Genomic DNA, 10792 nt, shown 5'->3' on the forward strand with positions numbered 1-10792 from the left:
TAGTTGTGTACTTAGAATCACTCAATAATTACAAAAGTAGAATTGCTAGTTCAAGGGTTAAGGATTTAAAATTTTGATACATAATGCCAAATGGCTCTCCATAAAAGTTGGTGTAATAAGCTGGACACAGTGGCTCAAGCCTGTAATCCCAACACTTTGGGAGGCTAACACGAGAGGATCGCTTGAGCATGGGCGTTCCAACTTGTGTGGGCAATATAGTGAGATCTTCTAGCTACAAAAAATGAAAAATTAGCCAGGTGTCGTGGTCCCAGTTACTCAGGAGGCTGAGGTGGGAGGATCGCTTGAGCCTGGGAGGTCAAGGCTGCAGTGAGCCGTGACTGTGCCACTGCACTCTGTGCCTGGGCAACAGAGCAAGACCCTGTTTTAAAAAAAAAAAGTTGGTGTAAGAAATGTCTATTTTGCAAGGACCACAACATTTTTATTATTTAAATGTATATTCTGGCCAAGCTCTGTGGCTCACGCCTGTAATCCCAGGATTCTGGGAGGCCGGGGTGGGTGGACCACCTGAGGTCAGGAGTTTGAGACCAGCCTGGCCAACATGGTGAAACCCCATCTCTACTGAAAATATAAAAATTTAGCATTGCCATTTAGCAATCCCATTTCCTCGGCTTGGACTGTCTCCCTCCAGCATTCCCTGTCCCAAACATATACTTGGTTATTGACTGACTTAGTGAAGAACCCCTGATTTTAAGTCTTTGAAAAGGCTTAAAATAAATTATCTCATAATAGATATTCAACAATATATGGGCGCCTGTAATCCCAGCTACTTGGGAGACTGAGGCAGGAGAACCACTTGAACCTGGGAGGCGGAGGTTGCAGTGATCCAAGATCATGTAACTGTACTCCAGCCTAGGCAACAAGAGTGAAACTCCATCTCAAAAAAAAAAATGTGTATTCTATTTTATCTCATACGAGATTTGAGACACATTTCTAGCACTGAGCAACTGTTAGACAAATTACTACTAGCATCTTTTGGTAACTTGTTAAGAGAACAAAGGCAGCTGGGCGTGGTGGCTCATACTTGTAATCCAAGAACTTTGGAGGCCAAGGCGGGCGGATCACCTGATGTCGGGAGTTCAAGACCAGGCTGACCAACACGGTGAAACCTTGTCTTAAAAACAAAGAAAGAACAAAGGCTTTGCAGTCACGGAAACCCAGGTTAGAGTTCCACATCTTACTTTTTAATTATGTGTTAATATGACTTCTTAACTGTGTGAACTTGGCAAGTTATTAACATCTCTAAGCATGAGTTTATGTCTAAAACAAGCAAAACAAATAAACAAAAAGCAATATCATAGGTTATTTGAGGAATAAATATGATGATATTTTAAAAACAAAGAATGAAACAGTATAGTGCCTGGCAAGTAGTTAAATCCCACTACATGGTAATTATTACTGTAGCAAAAGAACAGTGACATTCATATTCGTGTCCTATAGTGCTAAGGACAGTGAATAGGACCTAGAAAATGCTCAAATGTTATTGAACTGAATTGCCTGATCTACACAGTTATTGTAGAGATCAAATGACAGAATGTGTATAAAAGTGTTTCAAAACCCAGAAAATATTGGAGAAACGTGGTGCTACCTGTCCCCTACCAATGAGTCAAAGCTGCCGTTTTTATTTTTCGAAAACAGTTGGCTAGATATGTGTCCCTCTACCTGTTCCTCTCTAAAATCAATGTTTTAAGGCATTTTTAGACTTCATTGCATGAAACTGCCATTTCTCCACCTATCCCGCTTGCAGCTGCCCCACCTTGCTGTCAGGAGCAACTGCCTTTAGTATGGAATCTTACTGCCAATCATCCTCAGTCAAGCACCATTAAACCACTGGTTTCTTGCCATAGGCAAGAAATATTGAAGCCAGGAGTATACAGTTTTGATCTGGATATTTTGAGACAGTCTAAATTTCAAATATTCTGTTATTTTATTGTATTTTGTTTCATTTTATTTCTTTTTGAGACAGAGTCTCGCTCTGTTGCCCAGGCTGGGGTGCAGTGGCGTGATCTCTGGTCACCTCAACATTTGCCTCCCCGGTTCAAGCAATTCTCCTGCCTCAGCCTCCCAAGTAGCTGGGATCACAGGCATGCATCAGTATACCTGATTAATTTTTGCATTTTTAGTAGAGACGGTTTTCATCATGTTGGCCAAGCTGGTCTCGAACTCCTGGCCTCAAGTGATCCACCCACCTCGGCCTCCCAAAGCGCTGGGATTACAGGCATGAGCCACTGTGCCTGGCGTATTCTGATATTGTAAACTGATTTTTTGTGAATTCTTATGTTCCTTTTTATATAAATTTACTATTATCAGTGCATTTTTTCTATCGTCGGATTTTTATTGACTATTATGAGATAAGCACTGTTACAATGTTGAACAAGACAGACATGATCCTTGTCCTCAAGAAGCAAGCTCTAGATGTGTTTAGTTTTATGTTTTTGCAAGACTTTCTATATGAATAAATTCACACACTGGGAAAAAAATTTTTCAAAGCTAGTGTCCAGATTTTCCTTTTGTAAAAATATGATCACTTTGCTCTGGAGAGACACAAAGGAACATAACTTTCCCAACAGTCCTCTCAGAAATAGAGGAGGAAGAAAGAGAATTTTACTTTAAAACCAGCCACTTTACTTAAATTATCTAATTAAATCATAACAACTTGTGAAGAAATGTTCTTATCTCCATTTTAAGAAGAAAAACTGAAACTTAGGCTAATAGTCTTGCCAAAGTCTACCACTAACAAATGCCATTGCTAAAATTAGAACCCAGCGTTTCCTGGTTCCCCAACCTAAGCTCTTTCTGCAACTCCATTCTACCCCAAAGCAAGCAACCAACTATTAAGTCAGATAAGTATTATGCAATGTTATGTACAATGGGTGGGACACAAAAGAAACATGGTTCTTAAACACAAGAGGCTGAAATATGCTTAAGACACAAAAATAACATGAACTAAGAAGTGACTTCAAGCATATTAAGAATTCCTGGGAAGAAAAATAAACAAACAAAAAAAGAATTCCTGGGAAATACACATGGGTATATTGAAGAGTTCAAGGTAATTTTCATAGAAAATTCTCCCAGGCACCTGTATTTCCCATACCACCTGTATTTCCCATACCGTGATTTCTCTGATCACATTGTATTCCACTTGTTTTCTTATTTTTCTTCCCTCCTAGAATGTGAACTCTGTGAGGTCAGAGTGTTTGTGTATCATTAACCTTGTGGCCCCATAATTTAAAGCAATGCCTACTTCGTAACAGATAGTAGGAGTTTCAGAAAAGTTGAACTAAAGTGAGACGTCACTTGAGAATTGGGTATCAAAGCATGATTTAAGATTAACAAGAGAAAAGCATTCCAGGTGGGGGCACTAGTGTAGGCAAGAAATGAGGAAGTAAGATCGAATGTGGTGTGTGTGGTAGGACTAGTCCGGATGGAGCAGAGGTAGAAGTCTGAAAACTTGAAGACCATAGCTAATACAGTGTTGATGGGCCCACCTGTAGGGAGCTGGAAGGGAAGACTTCCCAGTCCAGAAGGCAAACCTGAGATTATAAACCCCATAAGGGAAATGGGAAAAGGTAGTCGCAACTATTGTGAGAACAGAAGCAGTAGGAGCACTGGAGAAACTTGTAAAGGGCCCATGATCTCCCAACGACAACACAGACTCTGCGTGCAGCCGGCCCAGAGGAATCAGACTGTGGCAATTGCTTCATCGGTGCTGCAAGTCTGCATTCCAGGGCTGAGTCAATGATCCCATCTTTCCATTTGATCCGAAGTATAGCTCTGGATGAGGTCCAAGAAAACATCCCTGAGTGCTAAGGGTAGCAATTAGAAAGCACCTTTTCTGGCCAGGTGCAGTGGCTTATGCCTGTAATCCCAGAACTTCAGGAGGCCAAGGTGAGTGGATCACGAGGTCAGGAGATTGAGACCATCCTGGCCAACATGATAAAACCCTATCTCTACTAAAATACAAAAAATGAGCCAGGCATGTTGGTGAGTGGCTGTAGTCTCACCTACTCGGGAGGCTGAGGCAGGGGAATTGCTCGAACCCGGGAGGTGGAGGTTGCGGTGAACTAAGATTGCACCACTGCACTCTAGCCTGGTGACAGAGCGAGACTCTGTCTCAAAAAAAGAAAAAGAAAGCACCTCTTCCATTGCAATCTTCCCCCCCTGCCCTTCTTCATATACCTTTCCCACTAAATCATGACTACCCCTCAGAACTCAGAATCCATTGGCTGAGTTGCTACATTCTTTAGCCTACTAGAGCAAATCAAAATCAAAGTAAGACTCAAAGGACCAGAGCAAAACAAAATGAGTGTAATGTTGTTTCTTTCTTTTTTTTTTTTTTTTTTTTTTGAGGTGGAGTCTTGCTCAGGCTGGAGTACAGTGGCTCAATCTCAGCTCATGGCAACCTCTGCCTCCCCGGCTCAAGTGATTGTCCTGCCTCAGCCTCCCAAGTAGCTGGGATTAGCCTACTACCATGCCCGGCTAATTTTTGTTTTTTTAGTAGAGACAGGATTTCACCATTTTAGCTAGGCTGATCTCAAACTCCTGACCCCAAGTGATCTGCTCACCTCACCCTCCCAAACTGCTGGAATTATAGGCGTGAGCCACCGCCCCTGGCCATGTTTCTGATCATGCTCTGAAGAGGCCCAGTTTTGAGAGGCTGAGGAGTCTTTCACATGCTGGAACCATTTAGCCCAAGTTTCAAGCACACAGAGGTCTCAGATTTTGGCTGCTGTTTAGTGTAGAATTTTCAGGGAATAGGGAAAGCCCTTATTGTAAATATTAATCCTAAATAAACATATGAATCCCTATGATGAGCTATGTCAAAGGGAAGAAGACTGATTCAACATAAGGGGCCTTAAAATTCGAAAGCAGCTCCAGCTTCACAGAGGCTCTTTCAAGATCTAAGAATAGAGAACAGACCAAAACTACTGCATATTTATCTATGTACCTAGAGAACTGGGAGGAGAATTTTATGGGGTTATTGTTTGTCTTAAAAAGGACAGACTCAACAAAAATAAAAAACAAAACAAAAACAAACAAAAAAAGGACAGACTCTACTTGGACAGTTGTAAATTTGTTCTTACCTAATAGTATAGTTTACAAAAAAAGAGCTTTTGCCCACAAGTTGACTTAAGCCTGACAGCAGCCCCATGAGGTCATTATATCTTAGTTTATAGATGAGGGGTCGGATGTTCAAAAGGCTAAGGTTGCTGGGTAGGAAGCTCCAGGATTGGGACCAGAATCCAGGTTGTCCTTCTGGTGCAATACAGCTTGGCGTTTTGTTTCCCACTACACATGTATTCCAGAAGTGTCATTATAGTTTTTATTTCCCACTAGCAGATTCAAATCACATCTCAGATCTGTAATCTTACTAAGAACTTGGCAAAGATATACTGACTGTGACCATGAGCCAGGCATTAGGCTACGTCCTAAGAACATAGAGGTAAGTAAGTCACATATTTTACCCTCGAGGTCCTTAGAATCCAGTCTAAGAGGCAGACATACAATTAGTTGTAATGCAGTGTGCTAAATGCTATAATTCAATTAAGAATTGGATATAGAGCTGAATAAACAAAGATCAGCTCTACTGTGGTGACTGGGGGACAGCCTCCTAAAGAAAGTGATTATTAAGTGAAATATTTGAAATAAGTACGAGTATGTCTAGTGGGCAAGGTGGAAAAGACATTCTTGGCAACATGAACAGTTCATGCAAAGGAACAGAAGTATGAGACAGTATGATGAGCTCAGTGTTTCATTATACATTAATGGGTGCAAATTTTTTTTCTGAGAATATTGCAAGTAAGGGTGCAATATTTATACTTCCTGGTATGACTCTTTTGAATCAGCAGTGTCCACTCCTGCAGTTTGCAGTTCCAAGTACCATTTATTCATTTAGCAAATATTTACTGAATCTCTACTATATGGTGAGCTCTGTTCAAGGGGCTAGGGATCCAAAAAAAAAAAAAAAAAAAAAAGCAAGCAAAGTCCCTGCCCTTAAAAAGTCTAGTGGGAGGCTGGGCATGGTGACTTATATCTACAATCCCAGCACTTTGGGAGGCCGAGGTGGGCAGATCACAAGGTCAGGAGTTCAAGACCAGCCTGGCCAACATAGCAAAACCCCATCTCTACGAAAATACAAAAATCAGCTGGACATGGTGGTGGACGCCTGCAAACCCAGCTACTTGGGAGGCTGCAGCAGGAGAATCACTTGAATCTGGGAGGCAGAGATTGTGGTGAGCTGAGATCATGCTATTGCACTCCAGCCTAGGCAACAAGAGCAAGACTCCATCTCAAAAATAAAATAAAATAAAATAAAATAAATAAAATAAAATAAAATAAAAAAGTCTAGTGGGAAGAAACAGGCAATAAACAAATAATACATTAGGGGGTGATAAGGGTTATATAAACAGGTAGCTGCCACCACCACAGAGAATATCAGTTCTGGAAATACATTATTCAAGATTACTTTGGCTACATATAAATCCAATATAGTAGAGACACAGACAGTGTACAGTTGTTTTCTCAGGTAAAAGAAGTCTTGACATAGGTGGCTATGGCAACTTAAGAGAAGGGGCCTGGGCCTCAGGTTATCAGAGGCCCAGGCCCCTTCTCTCTATTCTACCATCTTCAGCATTGACTTTAATCCTTATGTTGTAAGACAGATACTAGAACTCCAGGAAAATCCTATCAGATGCAAGAACTCCAGGAATCCTATCATCCTCTAGACAGCAGTATGGAGAAATAAACAAGGGTGGGCCCTCTTCCTTTTATAGAGACGTAAGAAGAATCATTTATCATTTCTACTTACTTATGACCCTACCTAGCTACAGGCGAAACTTGAAAAATAGGGTTTTTCTTTGTTATCTTTTTTTGTTATTGTTATTTTTTAAGATGGGTAGCAATGCGCCCAGCTAAAAATGAACATTCTGTTCCACCTTGTGTTTTGCATCTAGTCCTCTTTCTGCCTCACGGATCTTCCTCCTTTTCATTCCTTCTTTAATGATCCTATGTCTTCTCCCTGCCTGCTGCAAATTATACTATTTTGACTTTTCCTGATTTGGGTTCTACTTTTCCAAAAGGCAACACTTCACTTCCAACCTCTTGATTTAGAACTAAACACTTCCTAACTCAGAAACTGTCTTCATGGGGTGAGCTCCCACTTGGATCTGTTTCTATCCTGTTAACAAGACAGTCCAAACTTCACAGAAATTCACAAAATCTCAGGTACAGGGAGTTCATGAATAATGATGAAAATTTACTTTAAAGATCAGCACTCTTCAAACATGAATCATTTCAGAATTTTAGTCATCATTTGGCATTTTTACAATTTTATTTCTAATCTGCTATTAATTGGAGTGTCCTGCTGGTCGTTTTTTGAGATAGTTTAATTGCAGGTGTCAGCTAGTAATAATAATTTTTTAAACCCATAAATAATCCCTCAGGCTTAACAATCAATGTCTTGGTGTTCCCTGCTGAAAGTACTGATAATGAATCTAATAAATATGTCCTGGAAACAGGAAGGTCAATCCAGGCACAATAACTGATTATCAGATAGACATCAAAGGATACAGGGTAACCACAAATCCTAGGAGAAAAACATTGGATGGTAAGCAAAGATCAAGCATTTCTGAGAGTCTTTTCTTTTATGGTTGTTTTTTGTGGGCAGTCTGTGCAGTCAATAGCTACAATTTCTACCACCAAAGCTGTTCATTTTTTCTAAAAACAATACAATGATTTAAAGTTAACAAACCCTAAGAACATAATTATTTTATTTCTATGGAGAAATCACCATTAAACTTCAGTCTTTATGTACTTAGAACAGAATTAGTAGAATTAATTTCAATATAGTCCGAACCACTTTGTGTTACTTGAGGCGAGTTACCTCACCTCCTAAGCCACAATTTCCCAAATAAAATAATAGTAGTAGTAATAATAAGAGAATTTTGTATCAGATGTGTCTCAATTTTTTATTTAAATGGCTTCCATAGGTGTATTATGTGTATTAAGCCAAAGTATACAAAAAGAAGGTAAAAAGTCCAATGACGAAAAGCAAGAAGGCAATATAAAGCTAAATTGCTTCATACAGCAAGAAGGCAATGTAAAGCTAAATTACTTCATACAGCAACATAAGTCATTTAGAACCTGGGTGTACATTATGCAATCAATTTATCTTGAGTAATATACTCCATAGGTGCTTTGCACAATGTGGACTACCTTTTAACCAGTGTCTTCGCTAGATAAAACACCAGCTCACCTATCATATTGGTTTACAAATGCAGATTTCTGTGCTTCACCCTGGATGTTTTGCTTCAGTTGTTTTCTAAAGAAAACAACTTCATAATCTATATTTTAAAAGTGTATCCCAAAGATAAAAATATATATAAAACTTTTCTGGGGCAACTTTTACAAGTTATTTTACATCATAGCTTTGTTTTGTTTTCTAATTTTCCACATTGACCATGTACAGTATTACTTTTTTGAAAGGGAAAAGAAAAACCACTGTTTTATTTTAATTAAAAATCAAGCTTTCAGGACACAGAAAAGCAAATAACACATGTTCTCACTCATTTGTGGGATCTAAAAATCAAAACAATTGAACTCATGGACATAGAGCATAGATGGATGGTTACCAAAGGCTGGGAAGGGTACTGGGGGCTGGGTGGATTAGGTAGGGATGGTTAATGGATACAAATAATAAAAAGAATAAATAAGACCTACCATATGATAGCACAACAGGGTGACTATAGTCAATAATAATTTAACTGTATATTTAAAAATAACTAAAAGATTGTTTGTAACGCAAATGGTAAGTGCTCGAGGGGATGGATACCCCATTCTCCATGATGTGTTTATTTCACCTTGCATGCCTGTTTCAAAACATTTCACATACCCCATAAACATATACATCTACTATGCACCCACAAAAATTAAAATTTTTAAAAATAATTTAAAAATTATTATTACTTAATAAACCTTCCAGGTTATGTTCTGGAAGAATACTTTTTGGCTATGTCCAGTATAGAGTTTAATTGACTCACTCATGCCTGGAGCAAACTTAGTTACTTTTTGAGAATACTCTGTAGCACTGTCTACGGGGTACACTTTTGGTCTATCCCGTCTCAGATTAATCCCAATCAATTGACAGGTTTGACATTATTTTCTGAAAATTGCAAGACAAGATCAAGACTTGGTCCCCAGTGGGTCATTTCACCATTAATCTAAAAGGAGTAAATGACTGAGGTAGGTTTAAAGTAGAAGAAATAGGGGAAAGGTAGAGGAGTTAAGATTCTTGATTAAATGAAACAGATAAGTGTAATACATAAATGTGTATAAATTAGTGTTTTCTAAAATACTCACTTAGAAATTATGATCTAACTTCTTCACTACAAAAAGTATATATAGTTCTAATTATAAGTTAATACACACACATTAAATACAATTTGGAGAATACTGAAAATAACAAATTGATTGGCTGCCTATAGACCACAAACCAAAAACAACCACTGTTACATTTCTGTTCTTTCTTTCTTTTTTTTTTTAACCACCAAGCTAGACATTTTTATTTTGCTAGGATATACAAATAGAATTACTACAATCATCCACACAATTTATCATTTCTAAACCTTTAAATATCAATGGTTTCTGGAAGATGCTGTTGTCCTTCACAGTTCATTGAAAGTTCACATGCCTTCTGTGAAAGCCCCATTTTTCTTCAACCTACAGAATTTTCTTTTCAGAAGTCTTGTGGGATGTTTTCTTTGCCTCTCCATGTTGCTCCTTAATTTGATAGATTTCATTTTCTAGTTGAACAATAGTCTGTTTAATCTTATAATTCTTACTGACCTGGGATATTCAGTTTGACTCCATTTGTCTCTATTTAGATCCAGCTGTGAGTTGCTTGTTCTTTCTCTGCCCGTTAAACTGTTGAATGTGTGTTTCTACCTTCTGAAGTTCTTTCTGTGAATGTTCAATTATATGAACTAGATTTTCATTGTAAGATTTCCAGGCATTAACTTCTATGCTGTGACATTAGTCCAGATTCTCAATTCCAACTGCTTGCTGCTTTAACTGGGTGATAACACTGTTTACACATTCTTGCCATGCAGTAGTGTCATTTTTTTGACGAGAGAAAGGGGCTGGAAGCTCGTATTATTTCATACTGAGCAATTCAATTTGTTGTCGAGCAGCCAGTCTTTCAAATTAATTTCTCATTATGTCAGTCATTATAATGGATCATTTTTCTTCCCCTAATTCTTCTCTGGGTTAAATGCTCTCTAGAATTTCAAAGGCAGAATAATCCGGGGCTGTTAGGCAGTTCAGGTAGTTCTTGGTAGGTGAGTTTGCTCTTCCACCAGCACCTCAGCAGCTTCCCACACACCAGAGCCTTTATAACCTTGATCAAAATATGGCAACACATCCAGCACAACCTCTCCGGCCACCAAACCCATGTCTGCCATTCTGGGGACCTTAGGTTGTCCTGCATTTTTTCCGTTTCAGTTATTTCCATCCAATTTTTTATAATATACATAAAATCACATAAAATGTTATTTTATTTTTCTTACTGCTACTTGTCTTTTTCTCTTTATGGAGGCATAACTGACAAATAAAAATTGTATATATTAATCATGCCTGTAATACCAGAACTTTGGGAGGCTGAGGCGGGCAGATCACTTGAAGTCAGGATTTCGAGACCAGGCTGGCCAACAGGGTGAAACCCTGTCTCTACTAAAATGCAAAAAATTAGCCAAGGGTGATGGCGTGCGCCTGTAGTCCT

The 10792-nt window shown here is 38.8% G+C and overlaps 1 pseudogene; it reads right to left on the reverse strand.

Annotated features, from left to right (window-relative positions):
- Positions 1 to 8814: 8814 nt before the first annotated feature.
- LOC116563111 lies at positions 8815 to 10523 on the reverse strand (annotated as a pseudogene).
- Positions 10524 to 10792: the final 269 nt, after the last annotated feature.

The sequence above is a fragment of the Sapajus apella genome, unplaced genomic scaffold (genome assembly GCF_009761245.1).
Source record: "Sapajus apella isolate SASKATOON/1434 unplaced genomic scaffold, GSC_monkey_1.0 scaffold34, whole genome shotgun sequence".
Taxonomy (NCBI): Eukaryota; Metazoa; Chordata; class Mammalia; order Primates; family Cebidae; genus Sapajus; species Sapajus apella.